Below are 11,929 nucleotides of genomic sequence, written 5' to 3'. Positions count from 1 at the left end.
AGCAAAGGGTCTGAATACTTATGACCATGTGATATTTCAGTTTTTCTTTTTTAATAAATCTGCAAAAATGTCAAAAATTCTGTGTTTTTCTGTCAATATGGGGTGCTGTGTGTACATTAATGAGGAACAAAATGAACTTAAATGATTTTAGCATATGGCTGCAATATAACAAAGAGTGAAAAATTTAAGGGGGTGTGAATACTTTCCATACCCACTGTATAACCATGTGTCCACTTCATTTAGGGAGTATTTTAACTCAAACTAATGCTGCATGGGAAGATAACAGGAAATCTACTTTGTAGCAACTGCACAGAAGGTAATAAACTGGATTTTAGTAGAAGAGCAGCTGCTACAGTATGGGAAGTAAAGACTTTGTGTGTACATACAATATCTTGGCCAGGTCTCCCTTAAAAAGAGATGCTGATCTCAGTGGGACTTCGTGGTAAAATAAAGGTTAAAGTATATATAAAAAATGTACTGTATGTAGTGATGAATTTTCAACATGTATACATCTTTTGTGAAAGCATTCGATGTGTTTCATTTGGGCAATTTTCATAACAAATAACTTTTTAAAACAAAAACTGCAAACAGCAGGAACCACATAGGATATTTTATATTTACAATTCTATAGTGGTTTGACAAAGTAGTGATAATACCCAATACAAATCAACAGAAGGACAGAGACGGACTGGTTCCTTCCAGTCAGCACATAAGCTTTTATATCCTATAGTCTAGCCAGTGATTACCTGAGCTTCTCCTTTCAGCCATAAACTACAGCTGGGATGGTTGACAGGAGAAACCTCTGCCCTCTGCTGGTAAAAAGAAGTAGATCCAGCCTCAAGCGACTGGGGAAAGATGAGGTATAAAAATATTCACTGTTATATGAAATAGTACAGAAGCACACTGCATTCACAAATTCTAAAAAGAATGGAGACCTTACCTCTTAATTATGACTTCCATAGCTCATAATGAGGACTTACAATCTCAAAATTTCAAGACAAGAGCTCATAATTATGAAATAGCAATGAGATAATGTAGACTAATAGGACAGGAACTGGAACTTGCATCTGGCTTTTAAGATTTTTTTCTGTATCAGAGCAATTCAGTGACTGCTGTCGGTGTATCCAATAATACATAGTGAAAAGGAGATATTACTAATTCAGCATACCTAATTTTCAAGTATGTAAACAAATTTAGGATAAAAACCGAGGCTCATGTTGCAGCTCACTTTGTAACTTATTAAATCCATGGCAAATGCATCTAAATGTCTTTGTTGCAGGGGTTCTATTAAATACTTTTTGCTACAAAAAATAATAAAAATGTGTAATTTGCCAAACATTTGCATACAACTGTATATAACTGTATTAGCCTACACAGATAATCACTGATCATTTCAGGTGAACTAATTTCAAATGCACTGCACAAATGCAAACAGCTTTGCACAGTCTAACTGTACAGCCTACCCTTCCTCCACTGTGACTGAAGCACTGTTATTCTGCCATGTAGCCTATTACTCAATTCACTGTCAGTGTCCTTACTTCAAGGACAAAGTGTAGTCTTAATAGTTGCTCAGCAAAACCATTTTGTTATTCCAACTCTACTGTATCATAGCCTACTATAGGTCTACACAGGCTAAATTAACACACTCTATTTTTATTAATATGAATTCATTCAAGATAAAGATTAGACTAACCTAAAACTTCCGTTTTTTGGCCTTTTCCTGTAGCTCTAGTGAGTCACAATCTCTATCTGTCATTTTCAAATGAACTCCTATCTGTGAGACTGTCTGTTCTTTGACCCGCAGTAGAGCCGCACCCTTGCTGACTATAGGCGAGCAGCAAGTCGTTTACACGATTGACCGTTCGCGCAGCCAATCGGCTTCTTCTATAGGTTCTGAGGCGGGACTTCCTGCACAGTATTGCAAGTTGTTCAACATGGCGGGTATGGCGCTTGCATAAGAGTGCCTTTGAAAATCGGGTGGAAGTTGAAATAGATTGTAGTAACCTTTAAGGAAATTAGTGTCTGTAGACTACAGATATCGGTTTTTGGGAATGAAGGGGAAAGACAGATCGCCGGTGAAGAAACGCCTCCGGGCGCCAGATGATAGCAGAGACCAAGGAGGAAGCCTCCCGAGCAAGAAGAGCGGAGCCCTGTTGGTGGTTGGGAGAAACAACAGTAACGGCTCTGCTCAAAGCGGTGCTTCATCCAGGATAAGTTTACACAATGAGAAAAGAGACCCGAGGGACTCCGACGGACATAATTCATCCAGTCTGACCAGTAGCGTCTACGAATATAAAGTTGTTTCGGCGAACAGGCCGCAAGGTGGCGCTGACAGCACCGCGGAAACATCCAGGTCCGGTTCACGCAGCGACCCACGGTCTCCGTCAAACCCTGAAAATGAGTATAAGACTCTCAAAATAAGCGAACTGGGCTCCGAGCTGAACGACGAGGAAATAGAGGACGGATTGTTTCATGAGTTTAAGAAGTTTGGGGACGTAAGTGTTAAAATTAGTAGAGAAAACGACGAGAGGGTGGCGTTTGTGAACTTCAGGAGGGCCGATGACGCCCGGGCGGCCAAACACGCCCGCGGCAAGTTGGTGATGTATGACCGGCCTCTGAAAATAGAGACAGTCTACGCGATGAGACGAAGAAGCCGTTCCCCTGTTTCAAAAGACAATGTCCTCTTAGGACACAGGCACTTTCCCTCTCAAAGAACTCTGTCTCCCACTGGGCTGGGGTACAGGGACTACCGGTTACAGCAGCTGGCTCTGGGCCGTCTCCCTCCTCCTCCTCTACCTCCTCAGGTAAGAGATCTGAAAAGAGAGAGAGACTTTTCTATGTATGATGGCAGAAATAGACCATCTTTCATCCCTGAATGTGCTGTTTTTCGTGATGAGGACCCGGTGAACCATGAGGATGACCAGAGGGCAAACAGGACGTTGTTTCTGGGCAATCTGGATGTCACTGTGACAGAAAGTGACCTGAAGAGGGCGTTTGACAGGTTTGGGGTCATAACAGAGGTGGACATCAAGCGGACAGTGAGAGGCCAGAGCAACACGTATGGATTCATCAAGTTTGAGAATCTTGACATGGCTCATCGTGCCAAAGCAGCGATGTCGGGGAAGGTGGTGGGCCGCAACCCTATTAAAATTGGCTACGGTAAACCTACACCCACAACCAGGCTGTGGGTGGGTGGTCTTGGTCCCTGGGTTCCACTCGCAGCACTAGCCAAGGAGTTTGACCGCTTTGGCACCATCAGGACTATAGACTACAGGAAAGGTGAGCCATGGGCTTACATCCAGTATGAAAGTCTGGATGCTGCTCAGGCTGCGTGCACTCACATGAGAGGCTTCCCACTGGGTGGCCCTGACAGGAGACTCAGAGTGGACTTCGCAGACACAGAGCACCGCTATCAGCAGCAACAGTTCATGCAGCTCTCTCTGCCCCTGACACCCTTTGAATTAGTCCCTGAACCCTTTTCCCACCGTCTTACTGACTCAGTGAGAGAGCGGACCCCTCCACTGCCTTCTCGCTTCAGAGACAGGGATCTCTACTCTGCTGCTGAATGGTCTGGCCTGGGTGTCCATGACAGGATGCGAGGTCCAGGCTTTGAGCCCATAGATCATGTGGAGAGGCGTGCACGTGACACCTGGACAATAGAACGTGAGAATGAGCTGCAAAGCAGAGATCTAAGCCGCAGAAGAAGACATTTAGATGATGGTTGGCTGCTGGATCCTTCACCTGACGACAACAACGACTATAGTGTGCGTCGGCATGGCAACTCCCTGGAGCGCAGTCCTGGAGGAAGCAGCCGAGATGGGGGACGCTCCAGTGACCCTGAGCGTCTCCCTCGCTCTGTCAAACCCTCCCCTGTCAGAGAGCGACAGAACATCCAGGATACTGGCTTTAGAGACAAGAGAAGAAGAGCACTCAGCCCAGCTGAGCCAGGCTGCGGCTCAGAGAGGGACCACAAACACAGAGCCGGTGACTCATCTAAAAGCCCAGGGAGGAAGGAGGATCGCTCAGAACACTCCACCTTGTCCTCCTCTTCCTCCAAGTCTAATCAGCAGTTGAAGGCATCAGCTAGAGGGGAAAGGCTGAGTCAAGCCTGGGAGGGTGTCCTCCTGCTAAAGAATAGTATCTTTCCCTCATCACTGCACCTGCTGGAGGGGGACATGGCAGTGGCCACAAGTCTTCTGGTGGATGGCTCCACAGGGGCTCAGGCCTCCCAGCTGAAGATCAGCCAGCGCCTGCGCCTAGAACAGCCCAAGCTGGATGAAATCTCTCGTCGCATCAAGGCCGCCGGCTCCAGCGGACACTCCATCCTCCTGGCCGTGCCTGGAAAATCTGAGGACGGAGGCATCCCGGATGCCAGCAGCTCCGCCGAGCGGCCGCTGAAGAACCTGGTTTCCTACCTGAAGCAGAAGGAGGCGGCTGGCATCATCAGCCTCCCTGTGGGTGGCTGCCGCGACAAAGACCGTGGAGGAGTCCTTCATGCTTTCCCACCATGTGAGTTCTCACAGCAGTTCATGGATGCTTCTGCCAAAGCCTTTGCCAAATCAGAGGATGATTACATGGTAGTGGTCATTATCAGAGGACCATCATAAAAAGCCCAAGTTATAAATGTGTCTCTTCGCACTCATAAACTGTGCTTTGTAAAAACAGGGAAAAGTAATTGTAATGAAGCAGAATAAGAGGATTTTGATTTTAAGTTCCCTACCCTGCATGGTGGCCTGTATCCCATTCTTTTGAAGGTTTATAGAAATGAAAGTCAAACTGAATTGAATACATTTTGATATATTGTTGGATTTGATTAAATCATACGGGTGACCTGCCGCTTTCTGCGATTTAGTTATCAGATAAATGTGCATGACGTGCGGGGTACTCGACTGAAAGAGCAAACTATAGTTCTGTTAATCAATATTGTATGTTGCCTTACATCATTTAAAAAAGAAACCATTCCTTAATATCATTTCCCTCATTGCCTGACTAAAAAAAAGGCATTTAAGAGCCAAAACACAGCCTTTCATTTGATCTATACTCAGCATAGATATGATCAGCCAGTTTTCTGTTTCTGGAGCTGGGCTGCAAAGTAACTGAATCAAATTCATGTACATACAAATGTTCTTTCACTTAAGGAAATGCATCTCTTTGTGCTAAAGCTTTACGCATTGCTGATTAAAAGGCAGATAACTCCAGATGTGCATCAGTATTACATTTACTGACCAAGTAAAGATACTTCATATGCTCAGAAAATGTTGCACAGACATTTGTACCAACAGTTCTACAATTCAGCAACAACATTATTCTAAATACCTTGATCAACATAAGTACATTAAGGGTTATAGTGTAATAAATTACAGAATTGTCAGCCACATCTGGAGGTCATCTGAGAGTACAAGGTGAAAGGAATGAAGTTATTGTCTGTGGGCTTTTTTTTTTTTTTTTTTTTTACATTGTTCATTATGGGGCTGGACACAAGCAGCAAGCACCTGTACAGTATAATACAGTTCAACACAATCATCTTGTTAAGAATACTGTGTAAAGCTTGTCCACTTTTTGCTGTGATATGTTCAGTTTTATATTGGACTACACTATAAAATTACAGGGTTTTAACAAACAGTTATTTTCAAAACAGATTAAGCCTCCACTTATTTTCTTATTTAAGTGTTTGGGCTACAAGACGGGCGACTTCTTCTGATTGCTGTGTTTGGTCCTACCGGCAGCAACAAATATTCACATCAGAGAAGAAGACTTTGCTTGAAATTGACTAATTTTTATTGCAATTAAACATCATTTCAGCTGCAGTATTACTACCACGGAGTTCAGCTCCACTCAACAAAACTGAAAGTCACATGTTTTGTGAAGCTAATATGTGTTGGAGGTGCCTTGGTTTGAATGGCATCGTATTATACACTGTTGCTTTTTCTTTTGTCTGCGCCCTTATTGTGTAGTTTTATTAGCACCACATTCAGATGGGTTCAACACTTGCTGCTTGATTCAATTCTTCATTTTTTTCCTCTTATGTTATAACCTGCTCATCACAGATACTACCCCAACAGTACTGTTGTAAAAAAGGTTATGTAACCTCTAAATTAAGAGCTGTGTGTGTGCCCTGCACATCTCTGATGACTACTAAGGAGTCTGTAAGTAGAACATATTGCTGTGCTGCATGTGGACTGTGAACAACGCCTGTGAATGCATCACAGGAGAGGAAGGCCGTTCTGCAGTGGCCTTACATGCTTTCCTCTGAAAAGACTGATTATTTTTCATGCTGTGATTTGTTTTCAAATGGAAAAAGAAATGATTTGTGCTGTATACTCAGGATATCTGGAGAGAGAAATGAAGAACTTCAATGCTCATGGCCCTAGGAAGTAAACCTAACTGTCAGAAAGAAAAAACCGCCAAGTGCAACATGCACTTGACACATTTTGTCTCAATAAATTTACTCTTTCATGGGAAACACGAGTGCCTCGGAAGACGGCTTTTGTGACCTTTTCTGTTCTTGGAGTTGTCTATCAAACTCTAGAGGCTGTGCCACTTTGTCAGCGGGAGCCTTCCCCACAGACAGGAGAGGAAGTGTGAGCATCAAGTCAAGACAGCCTCTCACTTCTGTGTTTTCATGTTGTTGAATGACACCTTTGTGAGGAGCTGTTCATGTGACCTTCACTCTAGATGAAACTAGAAATTGAAACCATGCTAGAATACTTTTATCAGTGCATCTCCAAAGGCAAATCTAGAATCGCTGTGTCTCTTCACATGGTGTGGCTTATTCCTCAGTCGCCTCTGGCCTGTGTGTGGAGGTGCGGCTGAGAACCAGCAGAGGGATCACCTGTCTGGTCCTCGAGGTCGTCTCCACCAGACGGCCTCCCAGCGGCGGCCGAAGGTCGTCGTACACGTCTGGCTCCAGCTGTGCCCACAGTATTGGTTCAGCTTCTCGGCCAGCTTGAGAAGGAGCAGTGCTCTTTTGTATAGTTGCTTATTCTTGCACTGGAGTTCTGAAGAAGCTCTGTCATAGGTGCTGACTTCATACGTGTCTCATCCCATGAGGGGGACGAGGTTGAGACACTGAGACGGCATCGGCTTTATTTGCCATAAGGTGGAAAGGAGGCACCATAGAAAAGATTGTGGGATTCTTATCCTCTAGTTGATAATATTGATCTGATTTACGTACTTCTTATTCTGAAAAAAAGATTTTGTGCCAAACTGCGTATGAAAGGGGAGAGTTTCCTGCTGTCACTGAGTCAGATGCTGCTGCAGGATGAATCGCAACGACACAGAACTTCTCCTCCTCATCGCTGCTTCGCCTCCAAACAAAGGGGACCTGAGTAGCTTCACCACAGCTCCAGATGTTCACACAGCACCACGGCTGGGTTTCAGGGTTTCCAGTGGCTGTGAGGCATAAGAGTACAAAGTCTCACCCTGTCCTGTTCCACAGGTCAAGTATTAAGATGGCCAAACCAGCTGACTGAGGTACGTATTAAAAACTGAAGACAAAACTATACATTCATGGAGTGAACTTCAATGTTGGTAGGAGGGTTAAAAAAAAATCCCTATTACTGAAATTCAGTAGCCCGATAGCAAATCTCATCGTAATGCACAGTTAAAGCCTTTAAGGATTTTAGAGATCAGTCTGTTGTGCTGTTACACAAATATTTTTTTCAGTTAGTGTTGGTTAGGGTCTACTTTTGACTACTGGTCAACTTCACTCATTGTTAGTTGTACTTATACACTTATTCACTGGCGACTTTATTAGGTACTGGACTACATTATTTTCAGAGGCATTCCTAATATTCTGACCTCCCTCATGTATATAGCTGGGGAGGACAAAAATATAGACACCTCTAAATATAATGTAGTCCAGTACAACACCACCTTTAACTATGACCTCAATAATAATAAAAAATAATTGAATTTATACATTTATGACAATTTCACCAAAAACCAAAACATTTTAGCTTCTTAACATGTTAAGGCAGAAGTGTTGCACTGAATCGAATACAATTGTACCTGTGTACCTAATAAAGTGGCCGGTGGCTGTATATAGAGTAGGCTACATACTGCTACATCAATTACTGTTCACATAATTCAGTGCTTGTACAGAGAATGGCATATACAACAATAGTAAAAACAATTATTAACCACAGGTATTTGTAATAATCAGTAATTGATAATACCAGTTATCAGTTGTATGCTTTACATTGGTTTTAGAGACTTTTCACCATGTAAAGGTACAAATAGTCTTGGAGTTTGGGGCCCAAATGCAGCAAATATGTAAAGGTACAAATAGTCTTGGAGTTTTGGGCCCAAATGCTAAAAATCTGAAGAAGCAGCTGCATGTGAGTCACAGTCGGTGGAAAGACTACTCCCATCTTTAAGGCGCCAACTTATTTTTAGCCAGATGTACTGTTTAGAAAGTAAAATAACTTATTCAGGATGATCCATTTCAGAGTATTAAAGATTGTATTTACTTTGGTGATTATTAAAATAAGTACAGCTGTCAGGTTTATGTAGTGGAGTAAAAGATTTCCCTCCGATGTGTAGTAGAGTAGAAGTATAAAATGGGGGAATAATCAAGTCAAACAGAAGTACCTTAAACATTTTTTAACTGCAGTACTAGAGTAGATGTACTTAGTTACCTTCCACCACCGTTCACACTTTAGTTGAATGGGAATCTGCAGTGTGCACAAACGCAACAGACCCGACACCGTCAGCTCCAGTTTGTGATACACGGATCTGATCGCAAACAGTGTAAAATAACATGATGCATCAAAAACGGTGACATCATACACCAAACATGGGATGCCGGCATTAGGAAACAATGAAAGTTGACAGTGAAGCGATATTTCTTGACATTTTAAAACAAAATTGACCCGACATCTCCACTTTGACTCATGTACAGTAGCTTTGAGACAAGCTATTTCTGTTTGTGAACACGAATGACATTGGTATTTAACGTTTCACTGGGGAAGGGGCTGTTCTGGGTCGACAAGGTTTAGGCGGCTTACGATCACTGATCAATAGGAGCAGACAGATGTACAATGGAACGTATGTCAGATATTTACACCTGTGCTACAGTGTCGACTTGAGTGTTCTGTTGATACAAATAGAGCCAAAGTGTACTCGCTGTGATCGGGGCTGTTCAGAAGCTGACAGAGGTGGTGAGGGGGTTATTTCCTGAGTGACTGGGTTTCTGCGGTGCAAATGTTAAAGGGAAATGTCACAGATTTTAGCGTTTACATTGGTTTTTGTGCCCAGGGCATTTCAGTCAGTAGCTAAAAACTATGTGCATCACTCTCGTGTAAAGATACAAACTAAAAACTGGAAAACACAAGTTTTTGATTGGAGTTGGAGAATCAGGTCGAGCTTAGTTTATTGATGGCGTGCTGATTTTGAACCTCTGAGATTTATACAACATGTCACACCTGTCAAAGTAAACAGCTTAATTTTGGTGGTAACCTTTGGACAGAAGTCGGTGCCTGCTTCACTGTCCGTAGGGCAGGCCCTGACTTTACCTTCTGAAGAAGTTCAAGCATTTTCTTGCTTCCTTTGAAGAAAAGACTGCTGCAATCAGTCAGTGAGTTTAAGACTGGATGTCTAATATAAACTACTTGACTGCAGCAAACCCCAAGATGATTATATAATGCAGAATACAGCATGCCTTTATTATACATTTATTTGATTTTATTATTATATTTTTACTTTTTGAAGGGGTTATTATTTCTCCGGAGTGTATAAACACATTTCAATATGAGCTGGTAATAATGATAAATGAAAATGATGAGTTTTTCAGGTCATCATCTCAGTACGGAGGCAAAGAAGGAAGGACACTCTTCTGTCTGTCCTCGTTCCGGAGACTCATCTGTACCTGCAGAGGGCGCTGTAGGGTTTTGGTGAATTATTACTGCATATTGGAAAGTTGTTGCACAATTAAATGAAATCATCAGACTGGGGAAAAACTGCTCGGTGAGTACAATTTCAGCTTGTTTTAAAATTTTGCATCATATTTGTACATATTTGTATAACATTTTATATTATACTTGGAATCACCCATTAATTAAGTTAAATCCACTGAGTTGTATATATTTTCAATGTCTCTAACAGAAATGGTTGTAAATGACATTAAATATGGGCTTAAATAAAAGCAGTTATGTTTGAAACAACCATTGATGCTGTCTTCCCCCGTTTCAGTGAAAATGTGTGTTAGGATTTGTAGACTCAGTCCTCTAGAGGGCAGAGTTGGATAGAGCAATGGCATCTACCAGAGGACACCAAGAGAAGATGCGCTTAAAGGGGAAAATTATATAGCATCAGTAATATCAAAGTAACTCATTTCAGCATTTGATGTGTGAGTACATAGAGGTAAACGTGTGTTTATCTGCCAGAGGCTGTAATCTTTGAGGAACCGGAGATTTTTACAAAGTAACTAACTTTATTTTTGTTACCTTCACTGCAAAACAAATGATGTCATAAAAACATTTGTATTTTTGAATGAAACTAATCATATGTTGCCATTAAGATCTTTAAGTCACTATGTCTTTGCTGTCAAAAGGGAACGGAAAGTCTTTATAGAGAACTGTAAAGGCAAAAATCAGTAAGTGTGTCAGGGTGGCCGCTAGATGGCAGAGGACTCACTAACCTGCACATTCAGTCACCTTCCCTGTGATTCTCCTGGGAGAGGCCTAAGGAGAGGATGAGTCATCTTACTTTGAATCCAGCCTTTGAAACACACAACCAAATGCCAGTCATTTACTGCGAGCAGCCGCTGGCTTATGTTTGTGCCATCTGTGTCTGATGTGCGATCAGAGGTTTTCTTTAGGCTGCCGCAGTCGTTCTAATTATAATCTGCAATTTAATCCCCAGAGGGGATGTGCCATTCATCTCTTTTGTATTTAAACTAGTGCATCAACAGATAGATCAGCTATAATTAACCCTTTCATACCTGCTGTGAAAACATTTATCTGTAGTTTTTTTTTTTTTAAATACTAAAAGGCTTAAAATCTTTAAATTCATTACTGCATTGTTGTGCTGCATTTTTAAAGGTTACCTTTAGTTACATGTATCTGGCTGGTGTTGCACGTACTGTACTTAAACCTGAGTAACATGAGACAGCAGCTACTGAAACAGGGAGCAGGGACATCCCTGAATCATCCATCCTGTAGGGGAGATGCAGGGAGGTGAAGTCTGTCACAGAGATGGACCAACAAATATACACAAAATAACTAAAAACATCATTCTGGACAAAGGCTCCATTGTCCTATAATAAAATAAGCCACCTAAGGTCAAGGGTGTTTATATTAATTGCTAGCACTTTATAAAACTTGTATACACAAATGAACTTTGAATAGTGATTGTGGACACATTTTCTGCTCAGTCTTGTGAAGAAATGCGAAGCAGCATGTTCCACATGATGACAAGTAAGTTTTAGGTTAGTGGTACAGCTACACACCATGAAGATAAGAGCTTTAATTGAAATATTAAATTAATTCAGATGTAACTGACTGATGTGTCCTGGACACTACCAAGCGGAGGAAAGTAAATACAGTCCAGAGTGCTCGGTCTGCTGAGGGAGAGCTTGTGGTCAGTGTCCAAATAAGGGCAAAAAGCCAGAAACAGTGAACGCTGCCAGAAGAACATACAAATTCTCAGTGATCCAGGTCGTAGTATGCTAAAAAATACTTGATCCAGGTCGTAGTATGCTAAAAAAAAACTTGGAAGAGGGCATCTGGACGTAGTTTTAGGTAGAAGGTGTTTTACCTCTCATCCAAGAGGCTTCATCAGTTCTGTCTGACTCAGTCGCTGGGGTTCCAGTCCTTTGGCCACTGTTGGCCGTCGGAGGACTGAAACACCACCCAGTGGGATAAATACCTTCACCAACACTGCTCACCACCAGTAGGACAGAACTGATGAAGCCTCTTGGATGAGAGGT

At 42.2% G+C, this 11,929-nt stretch overlaps 1 pseudogene; it reads left to right on the top strand.

The window, feature by feature from the left end:
- Positions 1-1,860: 1,860 nt before the first annotated feature.
- On the top strand, positions 1,861-11,667 carry LOC109964471 (putative RNA-binding protein 15 pseudogene; annotated as a pseudogene).
- Positions 11,668-11,929: the final 262 nt, after the last annotated feature.

Source organism: Monopterus albus, unplaced genomic scaffold (assembly GCF_001952655.1).
Source record: "Monopterus albus unplaced genomic scaffold, M_albus_1.0 scaffold89.1, whole genome shotgun sequence".
Classification (NCBI taxonomy): Eukaryota; Metazoa; Chordata; class Actinopteri; order Synbranchiformes; family Synbranchidae; genus Monopterus; species Monopterus albus.
The sequence above is the reverse complement of the archived record's forward strand: the minus strand, read 5'-3'. Positions and strand labels throughout refer to the sequence as shown.